At 36.0% G+C, this 18,123-nt stretch overlaps 1 protein-coding gene and 1 pseudogene across 1 annotated transcript in view; both read left to right on the plus strand.

The window, feature by feature from the left end:
- Nucleotides 1-15,350, plus strand: part of LOC104087852 (UPF0481 protein At3g47200-like) — a 48,990-nt pseudogene extending 33,640 nt beyond the window's left edge.
- Nucleotides 6,551-18,123, plus strand: part of LOC104087565 (UPF0481 protein At3g47200-like) — a 64,836-nt gene continuing 53,263 nt past the window's right edge. The window contains exons 1-2 of the mRNA XM_070199614.1: nucleotides 6,551-6,734; nucleotides 6,814-6,879. The gene's annotated coding sequence lies outside the window, so the exon portion shown is untranslated. The remainder of the gene's footprint in view (nucleotides 6,735-6,813; nucleotides 6,880-18,123) is intronic.

The raw sequence follows: 18,123 nt of genomic DNA on the forward strand, positions 1-18,123 counted from the left end.
CTTGTTCTTTACTGTAACTTTGTTCAACTGCCGATAATCAATACACATACGCATAGAACCATCCTTCTTCTTCACAAATAAGACTGAAGCACCCCAAGGTGATACATGAGCCTGATGAAACCCTTATCAAGCAACTCCTGCAGCTGCTCCTTTAACTCATTCAACTTAGGAGGAGCCATACAGTAGGGAAGAATAGAAATGGGCTGAGTGCCCGGCAACAAATCAATGCCGAAATCAATATCTCTGTCGGGCGGCATGCCCGGAAGATCAGCTGGAAACATATCAGGGAAGTCCCTCACTACTGAAACTGACTCGACTGTAGGGGTATCAATACTGACATCTCTCACATTGGCCAAATACGCATCACACCCCTTTTCAACCATTCGCTGAGCCTTAAGAAATGAAATGACTCTGCGGGGAGTATACTCTAAGGTACCTCTCCACTCTAATCTCGGCAAGCCTGGCATAGCCAACGTCACGGTCTTACCATGACAATCAAGAATAGCATAATGAGGCGACAACCAGTCCATGCCCAAGATAACATCAAAATCTATCATACTGAGTAATAACAAATCGACTCTGGTCTCAAAACCACTAAGAGCAATCAAACACGACCGATATACACGGTCCACAATGAGAGAATCTCCCACGGGAGTAGATACATAAATAGGGGAACTCATAGAATCGCGTGATATCCCCAAATATGGAGCAAAATAAGAAGACACATATGAATATGTAGAGCCTGGGTCAAATAATACTGATGCATCCCTATGACAGACATGGACGCTACCTGTGATAACTGAATCTGAAGCAATGACCTCTGAACAGGCTGGAAGGGCATAGTACCTGGCCTGGCCTCCCTCTCTAGGGCGACCTCGACCTCCCCGACCTCCACCTCGGGCTGGCTGAGGAGGTGGGGTAGAAGCTGGTGCTGGAAGAATGGCCGGAGGACCCGGTGGAGCACGTAGAGGCTGATAAGTTTATAGAGGTGCACCCCTCCTGGCTCTGGGGCAATCTCTAACCAGGTGACGAGTGTTACCACACTCAAAACAACCTCTCGGAGGACGCGACGACTGGGACTGACTCGGGCCTAGCCTGCTATACTGGCCGGTAATAGCACCTCGAGTAGGAGGCATACTGGATACTAGTGGTGCATAATAGGGTTCTTGAGGTCTAGGGGGAGCTGGAACACCGCTGGTTGCTGAAAGAGCTGAATGAATAGGGCGACTCACAAAACCCCTACCATAGTGTGTTGCTGGTGCACGAGCTTCTGAATAATGACCAGTCTCTCGAGACCTCTTAGCCTCTCTATCCTCTCTGTCCCGGGCAAACATGCCCTCCACTCTCCTGGCAATGCTCACTGCCTGCTAATAAGTGATGTCCATCTCCAACTCCCTGGCCATACTGGTCCGAATACTAGGGTGGAGTCCCCCAATGAAGCGACGAACCCTCTCTCTGATTGTAGCAACCAGAGCCAGTGCATGGCGAGCTAACCCACTGAAACGGACTGCATACTCCGACACTGTCATAGAACCCTGACGCAACTACTCAAACTCTGCGCGCCAAGCATCCCTGAGGCTCTGAGGAACATACTCACGCAAGAACATCTCTGAAAACTAAGTCCAAGTGAGTGAGGCTACCTCGTCCAGACTACTCGGCTCATAGGCACGCCACCACTGATATGCTGCTCCCCTCAGCTGGAAAGCGGTGAAAGAAACCCCACTCGTCTCCACAATACCCATAGTGCAGAGAATACGATGACACTCCTCCAGAAAACCCAGAGCATCATCTGAAGCTAGTCCGCTGAAAGTAGGTGGGTGGTACTTCTTGTATCTCTCAAGTCTTAGCTGCTCTGCCTCAGAAGCAACTACCCTGATCTCAAGTTGAACCGGAGCCACTAGGGGCATAGGATTATACTCTAGGGCCTGATCAACCTGGACCCTCTGCTCAGGAGTGCGGGCTGCGGGAGTCTGTGCCCCTCCCCCGGCCTGAGATGTAGCGGGAGCTATCGGAAATAGTCCAGCCTGAGCCAGAGTGCTGAACATGCTCAAGAACTGAGCTAAAGTCTCCTGGAGGGCTGGAGTAGCAATAGGGATCTCCGGCGCTGGCCCTCCAGCTGGAGCTGCTGGGGGATCCTCTGACGCAGCACTCGCAGGTGCTCGGGATGCACCGCATGGTCGTCCTCTACCCCGACCCCGACCTCTGGCGGCTCTGGCAGGGGGTTCGGGTGCCTGATTATCGGTCCTCCCATTGCGAGTCCTCACCATCTGTGAGAAAGAATATAATAGAATCTTAGAATGTTCGGTGTCAATAACTCGCACGACAAGGAAATCAAAGAAATATGATTGTTCTTAACAGTTACATAGCCTCCCGAAGATAAGTACGGACGTCTCCGCACCGATCTCCGAGACTAATAAATCGGCTTGTGACTCGCGACTGTTACGAACCTAGTACTTTGATACCAACTTGTCACGACCCAAATTAACCCTCCGTAAGGTGTCGTAATGGCACCTAGTCTTTATGACTAGGTAAGCCTAATATTGCGAAAAATATAAGAAAAACACAACATTTTTTAAAAAATAAACAGCATATCATGAATAGCCAAGAGTAGCACCACTTGGTATATACAAAATAATTTTCCAAGACCCGGAATATCACTAAGTCCCAAGCTGCTATAATCTATGTAGCTCTATACAAAAGTCTGAAGATAATAAAGAAGTCTCTAGGCGAGGGAGTAGAAGGGGACTCTGAAGTTCTGCGGACGCAAGCAGAAGTACCTTGAAGTCTCTTAGAATCAGCAACACGCGCTAACCCCAAGGCTGCTTCTCTAGTCTAAGGCAAATAAGGACTTAACTAAACATGACGCACAGAATGTCAATTAGGCAGTTAAAATACGTAACCATGCTTCTCTAGTCTAAGTTTCACAATTAAACGTATTAGTGTAATTTAATATATATATATATATATATATATATATATATATATATATATATATATATATATATATATATATATATATATATATATAAATAAAAAAAATTATGATTTAGAAAGGAAAAACGGGATTTTTGAAATAAATGCCCATGTAGGTACTCGTCACCTCACGTACACGATGCCCACACACCAAATAATATCAAGATATCCTAAGGGGGAAGTCCCGAACACATGATTAGGCAAGCCACTTACCTCGAACCGCTCAAATCAATCTGATATCACGTTCTTGCCACGAGTATCCGACTTCAAATGGCCCAAATCTATTCAAAACAGTACAATACCATCAATACGCGCTAATGGAAAAATTTCACAAGAAAAACTACAAATATTAGGCCAAAACCCGAAATTGGCTCAAAGCTCAAACCCGGCCCCCGGGACCACGTCTCGAAACCCGAAACAAATCATGAAACTAGAAAGATCATTCACTCACGAGTCTAACCATATCAAATTCGTCAAAATCCGACATCGTTTGGTCCTTCAAATCCTTAAATTACTCTCCAAAATTTTCAAGTCCTAACCACTCATTTTCACTAATTACAATAATTAAACAACGGAAAAATTACCATATATACGAGTATTAGGCTCAAGAAACTTACCTAACTGACAGACCTTGAAACACTTTTTAGAAATACTTCCAAAAGCTCCAAAAACCGACTTGAAAATGGTGGAAATGAACCAAATTCGCGAAGGGTTCTATTTATGGTTTCTACCCAGGTTTTTCGCACATGCGGGCTCTTTTTCCGCGCATGCGGGACCGCATATGCGGTCAAGGCGCCGCATCCACGAACTCCACTTAATTCCTCAGCTTCCACACCTGCGCTCCAGGCCTCTCACATGCAGGCTCGCAGGTGCGGCCAAATCCTTCGCACCTGCGCTCCATCCTTGGCCTCACATTTTCTGCATCTGCGCAGCAAATTCTCGCGCCTGCGAAAGCGCCCCTGCGCGCTCATACTATGCTTCTGTGGAAACTGACCAGCCCCTCATTCCTTCGCATATGCGCACCTTCCCTCCGCACTTGCAACCTCACACATGCGACTCCCCCTTCCGCAGGTGCGGAATTAATAGAAGCAGCAACTCCAGCTGCAAATTCCAACTTCGACACATCCGTTAACCACTCGGAATCAACCCTAGACCCTTGGGACCTCAACCAAAAATACCAAAAAGTCATATATCAACATATCAACTTAGTCGAACCTTCGAATCACTCAAAACAACATCAAATCATCAAATTACCCTCGGATTCAAGCCTAAGAACTTCTAAATTTTCCAAATTCGGCAACCGATGCCGAAACCAACCAAACCACGTTCGAATGACCTCAAATTTTACATACAGGTCACAAATGACATTACGAACCTACATCCACTTTCGTAATTCCATTCCGAGCTCGATATCAAAATTTTCACCATCGGCCGAAATCGCCGAAAAACTAACTTTCGCCAATTCAAGCCTAAATCTACTGCAGACCCCCAAAATATATTCCGGACGCGCTCCTATTCCCAAAATTACTCAACGGAGCTAACAGAGTTGAAATAATTCTATTCGGAGTCGTCTTCACATAGTTCCGACTACGGTCCAAATCTTAAGGCTTAAGCTCTCATTTAGGGACTATGTGTCCCAAAACATTCCGAAACTCAAAACCAATCATCCCGGCAAGTCACAATAGCAGAAATAGATATGGGAAAAGCAGTTAATAGGGGATAGGGGCTATTAATCTCAAAATGACCGGTTGGGTCATTATACTATAAAAGCTGAGTTTTTCTCGTAACCTATTATTGTATTATGTTATAATATATGTCCTCTATAACAACGCTTCACTATAGGAGCCAAAAAATTTCGGAACAAATAAAACCGTTGTAGAAAGGTTTTGACTGTAATCCTATTCAAGGATGTCGAGAGGCAAAACTCAAACTTATCTTCTACAACTAATTGCAAGTACTCTTGTGATGGTTTCTTCACATTCTCACTTACTTGTTTTGTCACTACAGAAGGCAATTTTCTCAGAAGAAACAAAGAATGAAGGCCTGCAATGAGAGGCAGAGTTAGAATTTAAAATTTTTGGGTTTGAGAATCTAGTATGTTTAAGTTACTGGGTTGTATATTAATAATTTGCACATATTCAATAGATTTCTTAAGATAAATATAGGGTTTATATTAAAATTACTAGGTTTGGCCAAACACGTACTTGTATTCTAGCTCTTCCCCTGCCTGCAATTGGACATGTTGTTATTGATAAGTAGCATTGAGAAGCCTAACAATATGCCACTCGGATATATTATAGTGTTACGAGAACATAATGCACTTTAGAGGGAGGAGCAATATAATACTACTATAATATTATAACTTTGTAGTGTCAAGAGACTATTACAATTTTGAAAGAATAATACTCTTTATTTTAAACACCTCAATACAATATTAATCACACTCACTATTTATCTCACATACTACAATTTATAAATTACTCTCTCTCTAACTTCTGTTGCTTTTCTCTGTTTTTGGCGAGAGACTCCCTCTTAAAGGGAAAGTTGCCGCCCCAAACAGCCAATAAAATTTGGCCTTTGCAATTGCTCACAACTTGTTTCAAGGAAGTCAAGCACCCACAATTGCTTTTACTGATTCGACACATAAATATATTTTTGTTTACAATCAGTAAAACCATTGGCATAACTGATTCATCACAAAAACAACAAAAGATAATCAGTTTATATGTCTATTGATATTACATAACATCATCGTACGTAACCAGCAAAATAATTTAACTTGTAATTGTCCTGAAGCATGGCCCTTTTAGCTTAAAGTTTGGCCTTGTAACTAACAACTGCTTCACATCACTAAACCCTCTTCCTTATATTCTTGACAGATACTCCCTCCGTTTTCAATTAGATGAGATACTTTTTTTTCCAGTCTATTCCAAAATAAATGACACTTTTAAATTTGAAAATAATTCAACTTTAAACTCTTCATTCTACCCTTAATAAGAAGTTTTTATAACCACAAAAATATCATGGCCCGACAAAACTTTTACCCTTTAACCTTTTAAGACCACAAGTTTCAAAAGTCTTTTTTTTTCTTAAACTTCGTGTCGAGTTAAACTGCCTCATCTAAATTGAAACAGAGTATCAATATATGATAGTAGGTCGGCATCACACCTTTTCCACATGTGTATCAGTTTTTTAATATAGACCAATTGAGGTTCTCGGACTCAAATATTCCCATAATTAAAAATCACGTCCACGTTTTCTTGCATTCTTCATAGCCAGCACATGCAAGCCAAAAAAGAAAGTAAATATGTACCACATCAGAAAAAGATATTAAATACTCTTACCTAATAAAAAGGCAAAACAAAGAAAAACGACAAAGCCTAGAAAATAATATTTGATCTGATTCCTCTTATAAATTTGAAGGCCAGCTCTCATCATTCAGGAGAAGCAGAGAACCAACGAAAGAAGAAACGGCCAAACCAAAAAAGGTCATTTTTTTGCAATTTTCTCGTTATATGCTAAACATATAAATAAAGTATATTCTTTGCTACTTCAAGTTGAATGACATGACACATAGATATATTGTTTGGTCAATTGTTTTAAAGGCCAAAAGTATTTTTTTATTGATTTAAAAAGTATTTACTTTAGAGAATGAAAGTGTTTGGCCAAGTTTATGGCAAATAAATAAGTGTTTTTAAGTAGTAACAAATTCTTCTCTCATTATTGGCCAACAATATTTTGTGTTGAAAGGCAAAAACAAGGTCTCACATATCAGATATTTTCAATTATCTGTATTATATAATAAGAATATTTGATTTAATTCCTCTTATAAATTTGCAGGCCAGCTCTCATCACTCAGGAGAAGCAAGAGAACCAACGAAAGAAGAAACAGCCAAACAAAAAAAGGTCATTTTTTGCAATTTTCTCGTTATATGCTAAGCATATAAATAAAGTATATTCTTTGTTGCTCCAAGTTGAATGACATGACACATAGATATATTGTTTCGTCAAGTTTTCTAAAGGATAAAAGTAATTTTTTATTAATTAAAAAAGCACTTACTTTAAAGAATGAAAGTGTTTGGCCAAGTTTATGGCGAATAAATAAGTGTTTTTAAGTAGTAACAAATTGTTTTTAGTTTTTAAGCAGAAGCGAAAATAACTTGTCCAAAATAAGTATTTATTTATTTATTTTTAGAAAAAGATTACCCATATGAAAAATACGTCATTACTAAATTAATTAGTAGTAGTACCTTCCTTTTTCATAATTTCGGGATGCACTTTTCCTTTTCATAATTTGACGATTAAAATTACTTTTGAAAATATTGGCCAAACACATACTATTAATGAAAGTATTTCTAAAATAATTTATCTAAATACAAGCTACTACATTCAAATCACTTTTTTTTGACATGCATTTTTTATTAAAAGTACTTTTCAAAATAAGTCGATTGGTAGCTTAGCCAAACAAGCCACTGATAGATATATTTCGTCTAATAATTTTATTTTGGATTTGAGACTCTTATTCATCGTTATTCATCATTCGATTTGAGATTTCCTGATGTTTTTTATTTAAAAGAACAATTAAGGGTCCATTTGGCCATAAGAAAATTTTTACTTTTTTCGACTTTTGTTTTTACTTTTTTCAGAATTAGTTAGTGTTTGGCCATAAAAATTTCACATTTCAGTTGAAGTTGAATTTTGGCATTTTTCAAAAATTTGAAAAACTCCGAAAGGTTGTTTTTCAAAATTTTCACTTCAAATCACTCACAAAATTTCAAAAACAGCTCCAATTTATATTCATGTCCAAACACAACTATAATTTTCAAATACTATTTTGAAAAATAATTTTACTTTTTTCCGAAATTTTGCAATTCTTATGTCCAAACGCCCACGTAGTTCTTTCAATAAAATTTCTAACATATTATGGCAAGACATGTAGGACGAGAGTTGATGTTTTTTTTTTTTTTCCTTTGGGCTTTTCAAATCGAATTCTGCAATGAATTGGATTTAACAATAATAGCCATCTATGACTAGTTATTAAAAGAATTTGATACCAGACCATTTTAACCAGATTTGTCATTTGTGGGAATTTGAGTTTTTGCATTTATACCTGATTTTAGGGTCACAATTGAAGTTATAACTACTTCGCAAAATAATTTGCGAACCTACCCACTTTACAATTAACTTCAGGCTTATCGGGTCTGAAGTTAAAAATAATAGTCTGAAGTGCAACGCACTTAAGGCCAATTAAGTTTAAAGTATAAAAATTACGCTTAAGATACACTTAAGGCCAAATATGTCTGAAGTGCAATAAATATTTTCATGCACTTAAGGTCAGAGAATTCTGAAGTAAAAAATTATACTTCATATGCATTTAAGGCCAAATAGGTCTGAAGTGTAACCAATGATTTTATGCACTTAAAATCAAATAGGTCTGAAGTACAACCAATGGTTTTATACATTTAAGACCAAATAGATCTGAAGTGTAACCAATGGTTTCACGCACTTAAGGCCAAAAAGTCTAAAGTGAAAAATTTGCACTTCAGACTTAAGGACAAATAGGTCAGAAGTGAATCCAATAGTTTCATATACTTAAGGCCAATAAGTCTGAAGTGAAAAAATTGCACTTTAGATTAACTTAAGGCCAAATAGATCTGAAGTGCAATGCAAATTGCCCAAAAATAAAAATTTGTTCTTCGAATTTTTACAATTCAATACACGATTTAACACCTAAATTTACTCTAAATGAGAAAAATAAAGCGCCGAAATAGCTCACCATTGTAAAATATCATAAACTACCTTAAAATATTAAAAGAAGAAGAAGAAGAAGAAGAAGAAAGAGAAAATGGTCTAAAGTTGTTTAAACTTTGGGTACTACTTTAAATAAAATTAAAAAGTGGATACATGTTAAATGAGGAGGACCAAATAGGGCGCTCCGTAAAACTTTTACGTAGGAATTGCAGGTCAAGAAAGTTAAGTAAGAGGGATGCCACACTCTATTGAGATTACCCCAATAAATCACCGAACTCCACTGCTTCATCAAACTACAGAACATGGGGTCTTTCTCTCTCTCTCTCCCTCCCTCACTCTCTCTCTCTCCCCCTCCCTCACTCTCTCTCTCCAACTCTATCTCCCCCTCTCTCCCTCAGTACGCACAAGCAATACCTTTTCATTTTACTTTATAATTGTGGAGGGAACCTTGAAACAATTGTAAAGTTGTCTCTATGTGACATGTCACGGATTTGAGTTGTAAAAGCAGCCACTGAGACTAGCGTTAGGGTAGGCTGTCTACATCACATTCCTTAGGGTGCGGCCATTTACCGCACTTGCATGAGCTCGGAATACCTTATGCGCCGAGCTTCCCTTTTTATTTTTGTCTGTATTTTCGAACAAAAAGAAACAAAGGCAGGAACTGTTTAGGAATTTTATTTTTTATGGATACTGCATAAAATCCTCCCCGGCCTATTACCATATTGCCAACTACGCGCTTTTTCTTTTCGGGCATCCTATTATCCCCATGAACTATTTTAAAGTATAATAAACACCACCCTAAGTGCTGATGTGCCATAGAGAGTGTGCACACTCTCTTGAGGGCAAGTGGAAGTTACAAAAATAATTTTAAAATTGATTAACATGTACAAGTGTTATCTTTTGATTGGACATTACACAATTAATTATATCTAATTAATTAGTCTCCTTCGTCTTCTAAATCTCTTCTTGCATGAACAAGGGAGACATCGTTTCAGCGGCGAAATGCCTGAGCGAAAATCCAATACAACGCAAATCAATCCATAAATCAAAAGCAGATATGTTTAATAACAGAAACAGAGCTACAACCTAGAGGGAGGAACTCTCATGATTCAGTGAAGAACCTACGAATAGTCAAAATGGCCAACAACAATGGAGTTTCACCGGAGCAAGGGTCTTCGTCGGAGTTTCGTTCTCCGGCAAGATCTGACAATATCAAACAAGTATTATATAAAACCCATAAAAAACTCAGTTCACTTGAGAATAAAGATCTCGTCGTATACGGCAAACCGTGATAAAAAGGGATGGACATCTAGCGTTTAACAAGTTCAGGCCATTGAACTGAAAAATGATTGAGAAATTAGAAAAGAGAAAAAAAGAATGCTTTAAGAAATACTTTATGTTAGACATATCCAAATCCATATCTAGCGAGATGTGCTGATACCATGACCGGAAGGACTACAAATATTTTGGTTTAATTTTTAGTTGTCCCATTAGCAAAGTTACTAAATTTACAATTCATACTTAGCAAAAACCAAAAATGCAAAGAAAAACTGATGACGTCTAGATTGTCAATCTTTTGGAGTTGGATCTGAGATGATGCTTTTGCCTTTTGGCAGGATATGTTAATAAAGGTTTGCAAATAGGAAAATAAGGATGAAGGAGAAAAAGGTGAAAAAGAGTTTTTAAGTAAGAAATACACATTTTAGGCGCGTGTATTTCACCACTTTGCACATATCGGGTTGTAGCTTTTTAAGGGATAAATAACTTTACTATAAGATAGTTTAGGAGGGTAATAGGACCCCCGAAAAGAAAAGGTGTGTAGTTGGTAATATGGTCATAGACTGAGAAGGATTTTATGCATTATCCCATTTTTTATTTTGATTTAGTTTATAGATATAGCCAACAGACATAATACGTTGGTTTGATAAATGAAAAAACTTAACCAAACCGATTTATATACACCCTCCTCTGTCCTATTGTTATCATGAAGTTTGCTTATACTTCCTTTTCAAACAGTTTCATAGCTTGTTTGGCCAAGCTGCAAAAATCAACTTATTTTGAGAAGTATTTTTTCTTAAAAGTACTTTTTGTGAGAAACAGTTGGTGTTTGGCTAATTAATTTGAAAAACACTTCTGAGCAGCAATTAGTGTTTGGTCAAGCTTTTAAAATTGCTTCAAGTATATTTTTCTCAAAAGTGTTTTTCAAAAAAGTGATTTTGGAGAGAAGCTACTTTTTTCTGCTTCTCCAAAACCGCTTCTGCTTAGCTTCTCCTCAAAAGTATATTTTTTTCTTCCTAAAGCTTGGTCAAACACTTCAACTTTGAAAAAGAAAGTACTTCTAGGATTAAAGAAGATTGGTCAAACAAGCTATCAGCCTCAAACTTTTGTAATTTAGCTTGAAACTCCTATTGCGAAAAATTATGACTCTTGTTCATTAATTACAGATAGAAGAAGGGAGGAATGTGGATCGACTAATCGAGACAAATCAAATTCTTGATTAAATATATTTAGATTTGTACCATTCATCTACCAAATCCTGTACCATATTTAGAGTAAGTGTGGGGCTAAGTGAATCAAATCCATATGCTTATAAGCCAATGTTGGTCTCTATTGGTCCTTACCATAAGAAGAATTCACAATTACGCTCGTTGGAGAACTATAATTGCGTTACCTACAACGGTTTCTCAGGAGTTAAAACTTGCATTTGTGAATTGGAGAAATTGAAAAATGAGGCACTAAAGTATTATGATGATATGGAGGATATTTATAGTGATAACAATATTGTTCAAGTCCACACCAACTTCATGAATTCGTGGGCTCATCAGAAACGATATAATGAACAATAGTGATTGTTCCTCATTTTTCATGTTTTAGAGCCATAAAACAAGAATTTGAAATGATTTTCAATTTTTTGTGTGCTAAATCCACGTCATCATCATGATTTCGAGCGACGAGCTTCGAATCGCCTAAAATTTTGTGGCCAATAGAAGAAGACATTATTATCCCCTACAGTTGCATAGATGGTCAAGTACGTCAAGATTTGTTATTACAAGAAAACTAACTTCCTTTCTTTGTCCTTACTAAGCTTCACGACATGACTATGGATCCAATAGTACCATACATAAAATTGGTGAAGGAGACCTTTAATTCTTCATTCCTGAAGATAAACCCTGCATCCTTTCTTGAGACTGAAACTGATGCCAAAAACATCAAAAATTTACTTCAACTAATACACGTGTCATGTCACCCTTTGGAGAAGAAAACTAGCCTTACTCTTGAAAACCCTAGTTTGGAAATGGAACATTGCAGGAAAAATTGCAGGAAAAGCTTATGTTGGAATCCTTTACAGATGGTTAGGTTGAAAAATATGCCAAATGATAAGGACCGCCAAACATGGGATGCTAACATGCTCAATGCAACAGAGCTTCGCGAAGCTGATGTTACATTTTCAAAAATTGGAAATATTTATAGAAGATTGGAGGAAGATTGCGACCTTGGAGATAACACAAGTTTATTTGACATTAAATATGAGAATGGAGTGATGACAATTCCTTGTTTTGAAGTTTTTGACTGTACGGAGACCATCCTGAGAAATTAAATCTTATAATATACGATCAACAATCATCTAATGTACATCCTAGATAATTCAGTGATTTTTTCATTTTCATGAATTATCTTATCGACTCGGACAAAATTAGGAAAGGGGTTGCGATTTCATATGACTTCTATTACAAAGAAGAATACATGACGTTAGTTCAACTGCATTTATGTGTGCTACAATCCCAAGATAACTAGAATCAGCTATATAAATCGTCACTATCTATTATTGACATGTCAATCCTTTATGTTTCCATTTCTTAAAATGTATTGTATTTTCTTTTTTTCTTTTTTGGCAAAAGAATAGAAGTTAATACAGCTGCAAATTGCAATTACTTTGGGTTGATACAATAAAGTCTTAACCCATCTCCCTGTCTCTCTCTGTTGTAGGAATTGCAGTTTCAAGAATAGCACATCATATTGAGATTACCCAAATGGATCATCAAATTCCACTTCTTTATCAAACTTCTGTAAATGAGGTCTCTCTCTCACACACCACGCTATACTTCTTTAAGTCAAAAATAAATGAAGCCATATATATGGTGTCCTTCACTTTATGCTATCCTTTAAAGGATACTACCTTCGATTCATAATAAATGACTTTTTGACCTATTTATTTTTATCCAAAATAAGTGTCATTTTTACATAATTAAGAATGAATTAACAAAAGTTTTTAAAATTTTCCTTTATTTACATATCACAATGCTTCACATTAACAATATGCAAAATTTAATTAAGGGTAATTTAGTCAAAATACTTATTTGTTTTCTAGGGTCGAGACGGCTCTGTTTGTCCCCCGTGTTACTCTTCTTGAGGCACTATAGACTTTCTATTTTCTCTACTCACAACTTATTTTTAGTAAATTGATTTTTTTTTCTATTTTGGAATTGCCTTTTTGGGATTGCGTTTTTTTTGTTTGTTTTTATTTTTTGTTACTTATTATTTCAACTGTTTTTCTTTTCTTTTAGTTTTTGACTTTGATATAACTTAATCTAAGTGAAAAGTTAAGAAAATAAAAAAACTAGAATTTTATAGACGTGTAGACTTCTGGAACTCACCCACACATGTTTTTTCTTTATTTAAGCATTAATAATTAATAGAATAAGTAAAAAAGAAAAAGAGTAGTAAAAGATGTTTATAAAATTAATTAAACAAAATGGAATATTAGTAAGGGCAAGTTAGTCAAGCTATAATTATTAAATTAATGATAAATAGGTTAAAAATATAGAAAAATCAAAGTGAGAGGTAATCGAAATATCGTAAAATACAGGGGAAGTTAGTGTAATAAAGCAAAATGTGAGGAGAAATCTTTCAATTTTTATTTTGGACAATTTTCAGTCTTGATCGAAAAAAGATGAGTCTTGGTGTAACTGGTAAAGTTGTTGTCATGCGACTAGGGAAGGTCACGGGTTCAAGCCGTGGAAACAGCCTCTTGCAGAAATGTAGGATAGGCTACGTACGATAGACCTTTGTAGTACAACCCTTACTCGGACCCCACGCATAGCGGGAGCTTAATGTACCAAGATCGAAAAACGAGGAGAAAATCTTTCTTCAAATTTTTATTTTATCTTATCATTATTTATTGACAATTTATGTGGAGAAAAGAAACACAATACACGGAAATCATTTCCATTAATTACAGATAGAAGAAGGGAGGAGACTGGATTATTTGATTGAGATAAGGGAAACAAATGGTGAAGATCGATCAGGAATGACAACAAACAAACCTGCGAATCAAATCCTTGATGAAATATTTGCGGATATCAACGATTCATCTAGCGAATGTTGTACCATATTCAAAGTAAGTGTGGGGTTGAGTGAATCAAATCCAAATGCTTATAAACCAAAGGTGATCTCCATTGGTCCTTACCATAAACACAATCCTGAACTTCGCTCCACGAAAAAGTATAAAATGCGTTACTTACAGTGATTCCTCCGCAGGAAAGAGGGGATTGATGTGGAAACTTGCATTAGGGCATTAAAGGATGAAGCATTAAAGTGTTATGATGATATAGAAAACCTTGGCAGTGATATTGTTGCCAAATTTTCAAATATTTTGTTACTTGATGGTTGTTTTCTAGTTAAATACATTCGAGAGGATTGTGGAATGTGTCCAGAAGGTGGTATTATCCCTGAAGGTTGCCTAAATAATCAAATACGTCGTGACTTGTTGTTACTAGAAAACCAACTTCCTTTCTTTGTCCTCACAAATCAAACATTTACTTCAAGTTGTACACATGTCATGCCACCCTTCAGATATTAAAACTACTAGCCTAGTGAATCCTAGCATGGAAACAGAACATTCCTGGAAAAGCTTATGTTGTAATCCTTTGCAAATAATTAGGTCAAAAGATAAGCAAATGGATAAGGACCACCTAACGGGGCATAATGTCATGCCAAATGCAACGGAGCTTTCCGAAGCTGGAGTTGGCTTCGTAAAAGTTGGATATATTTATGATTACTTGGAGGGAGAAGACTATGGAGATAACACAAGTTTATTTGATATCAAATTTGAGAATGAGTTAATGAAAATTCCTAGTTTTAGAGTCACCGATGAAACGGAGACTCTCCTGCGAAATCTGATAGCGTATGAGCAACAGTCGTCTCATGTACATGGTCCTAGATATTTCAGTGATTTTGCAATTTTCATGGATTATCTTATCGACTCAGAGAAAGATCTGAATTTTCTACGCCAAAAAGGAATTATCAAGAATAGGATAGGGGAGGACAAAGAAATAGCTACCCTTTTTAACAAGATCGGGAAAGGGGTCGCCGTTTCACATGAGGACTTCTATTACGAAGAAGAATGCAGAAAATTGGTTCAACATTGTGAACAACCATGGAACCTAATGAAGGCAAGTTTGAAGCGCAATTATTTTAATAGTCTGTGGATAGGAACTTCAACTGTGGCAGCTGTCATACTCCTCATACTCACAGCTATGCAGACTGTTCTAGCTTTCACAGGTGGTGTTTAAATAGTCATTGTTCTAATTATGCACAATGGTTGTTTGATTTTGTTAATCCTTCCAGTTTGGTTTTCCGTACTATTATTTGTGTATCCAATACAAGTTTAAAATGTCTTCTACATATATATACGTCTATGAGGAATCTTCTAAATCATCAGGCGTATAAATTAAATAGAGGTGGAATGAAAAATGAAAATTAACCTAACAAGTTGTTCAAGTTGGAAGTAATTGACCTGGTTCTAAGAGCTTAGATAGATGATAAGCCAATTTCTACATCAGAGCCAACTTTCCTGCAAGGCACTCGGATTTGAACGTACAGTCTTATGTCTTTTCTTCTTTCTAACTTTTGTTTTAAGTCAAAGCTTATACGAATTTATGATAATATTCAGACATTTTATTTGTTTAACACAATTCACTTGTGCTTCCTAGTTCTTTAATTTTCGCAAGACGAACATAGTTAGGAGGGTAGTCTATCTTGGCCTTCGGACTAAAATCAAGTGATATTAGGTATGTTATGTACACATTATGCAAAATTTGATATGCATATATACAAGGCCTATGGCAGAATATTATGAAACTTTTTTATGACTGTGATGAGGAAATTTGGCTTATCTGAAGACGGGATTGATATCATTTGGAGTATGGAGAAAGAAAGGACTTTTTTTATATCTAGTTAAAGGGCTAAGCAATGGAATCCACTCTTCCCATCTCTTTTTATTTTAGGGGCAAAGGTGTTTTTCAAACTCCTTAAAAACTTATTCAATAATAAAAGTGTATCCAAAAATGGCAAAAATAGGACATCATAATTTGGCTTTGGGGCAGGTCATTTAATCAAATTGGGCAAACTTCAAGATCAAAAGTTATAAGTTTTCGTGATGGTCAAGTGACCTGCCCCAAAGGTCAAAAGTTTAAGACCAGATAAATTCCACTTATGGTCATTCAAATTAAGTTTTGTAACATAAAAATCACTTTTTTTTAAACACAAAATCATCTTTCTAAAGCCTATTTAATAAAAATACAAAAGTGGCTGGAAGATGCTATTATTGGCCTGAAACTGATGTGGCTATCTTCATTTGGTTAATAAAAAGGTTAGTTTAAGAGACCTCCCTTTGTGTTTTGACTTGTAACACTAATTCCGTTGTGGTTAACGATATTTACGTTTATTTTTTATTTTTTTTAATCTCACTTATGTTAATTTTTTTAATAATTATCTTAGCCTATTATAAAAATTAAAATTTAACTTGTTTACTCTCATAATATACTCTTTTGTTAAATAGATTTTATTAATATTTTTAAATTCTGTAAAATAAAGACACCGAAATAGTGAAAATCAAAGAAATCAAGAATTGACATGGAGACGAAGCGGACAGAAAATTAACAAGATAAAAATCTAGAAGAAAAAAACGAATCAGAATAGCAAAAAACAAGAAAACATCTAATATCTGAAGTATATGAGTTAAAGTTGATCATGCCTAAAATTTTTCATATGTGAAGAATTAAAGATTGCAAAGAGCCCTTTAATTAGGAGAATTTATGATTCATCAAATGCTAATTGTGATGATGATCAGGCTCAATATCCTTCTAGTGATACTTAATCACATTATTGATTCAATTCCAAACAAAAAATCCATGGAGAAGAATTCCTGAATGAGATGGTAAGTTTAGAAGATAATTCTGATATCATTTAATTAGGAACTGGATAGAGACACTTTCGATGTCCCGCATGTTGATCGAGAAAATATTATTGTGAAATGTGATTATGAAGGAATTCTTCTAAATAAAAATATATTTATAAAAATTAATTTAACAGAAGTATATATCAGTAAGGTAAATTAATTAGTCTAGTTAGTAGTAATTTATAAATAGGTTAAGACAATTGCTACAAAAAAGAATATGTGAGATAAGCGTAATATCATAAATTACAAGAGAATTTATTGTTACGAGGCGAAATCTGGAGCAGACTTTTGTGAAATTAACCCTTTTTAAAAAAATTAAGAAGCCATGTTGCTTTTCCGGGCAAAAAAAAGCATATTTCGACTATTGTTATATTTGTGTTAATTATGCTTTGGAAAGATGATTTTTATGTTACAATCAAAGAAAAAATGACTTTTATATTACAAAGCTTAACTTGAATGATTATATAAAATTTACCTTTTAAAACCAGCTCCTTTCAAGGCCATATGTAAACTTATGGGAAGAAAGTCAACAATGAGAAAAGTTTTTCATGAGTTAGGTGACTTTATTATATCTATATTTTGGTGCAAGAATTACTCGACACATATGCTGATAGGATACAACATATCTGATGAATTAATCAATATGTGCACCAACGTACTGATCTAAACAATTTAATTCCTTATGTCTTTGTAAGATTTTTTTGGTTAATTAGATTGGTTCTAGACATCAACTTAAAGTGACTTTAGGTTTTCACATTTCTGCCAAGTTTTATTCTTTGGGGTTTTGACTTAATCCCCTATGATTTTGTATTTGTTTTTCTGTTCAATAAATTCAACCACCTTGAAGTGGACTTTTTTCTCTCAGCCTGAGACTTTCTCTGCATATCTTAAAAAAAAACAAGTACTTTAAACAAATTCTCACTTTTGTCAGTTCATATTATCCCCACAAGTAGGGCGGCAAACGGTCGGATCGGGTCGAATAAGGGTGGGTTGAAAATGAATAATGCAAAAACGGATAAATTATCTAATCCGACTCATATTTAACACGGATAGAAAATGGGTTAACCGACAATAATTGCTTCTTGAATAGGATCACTTTTAGGAGAATTCCTAGTTTTCCAAACTTAAGGACCCCTAATTTGAGTCTTTACAAATGTTTA

The sequence above is a fragment of the Nicotiana tomentosiformis genome, chromosome 4 (genome assembly GCF_000390325.3).
Source record: "Nicotiana tomentosiformis chromosome 4, ASM39032v3, whole genome shotgun sequence".
Taxonomy (NCBI): Eukaryota; Viridiplantae; Streptophyta; class Magnoliopsida; order Solanales; family Solanaceae; genus Nicotiana; species Nicotiana tomentosiformis.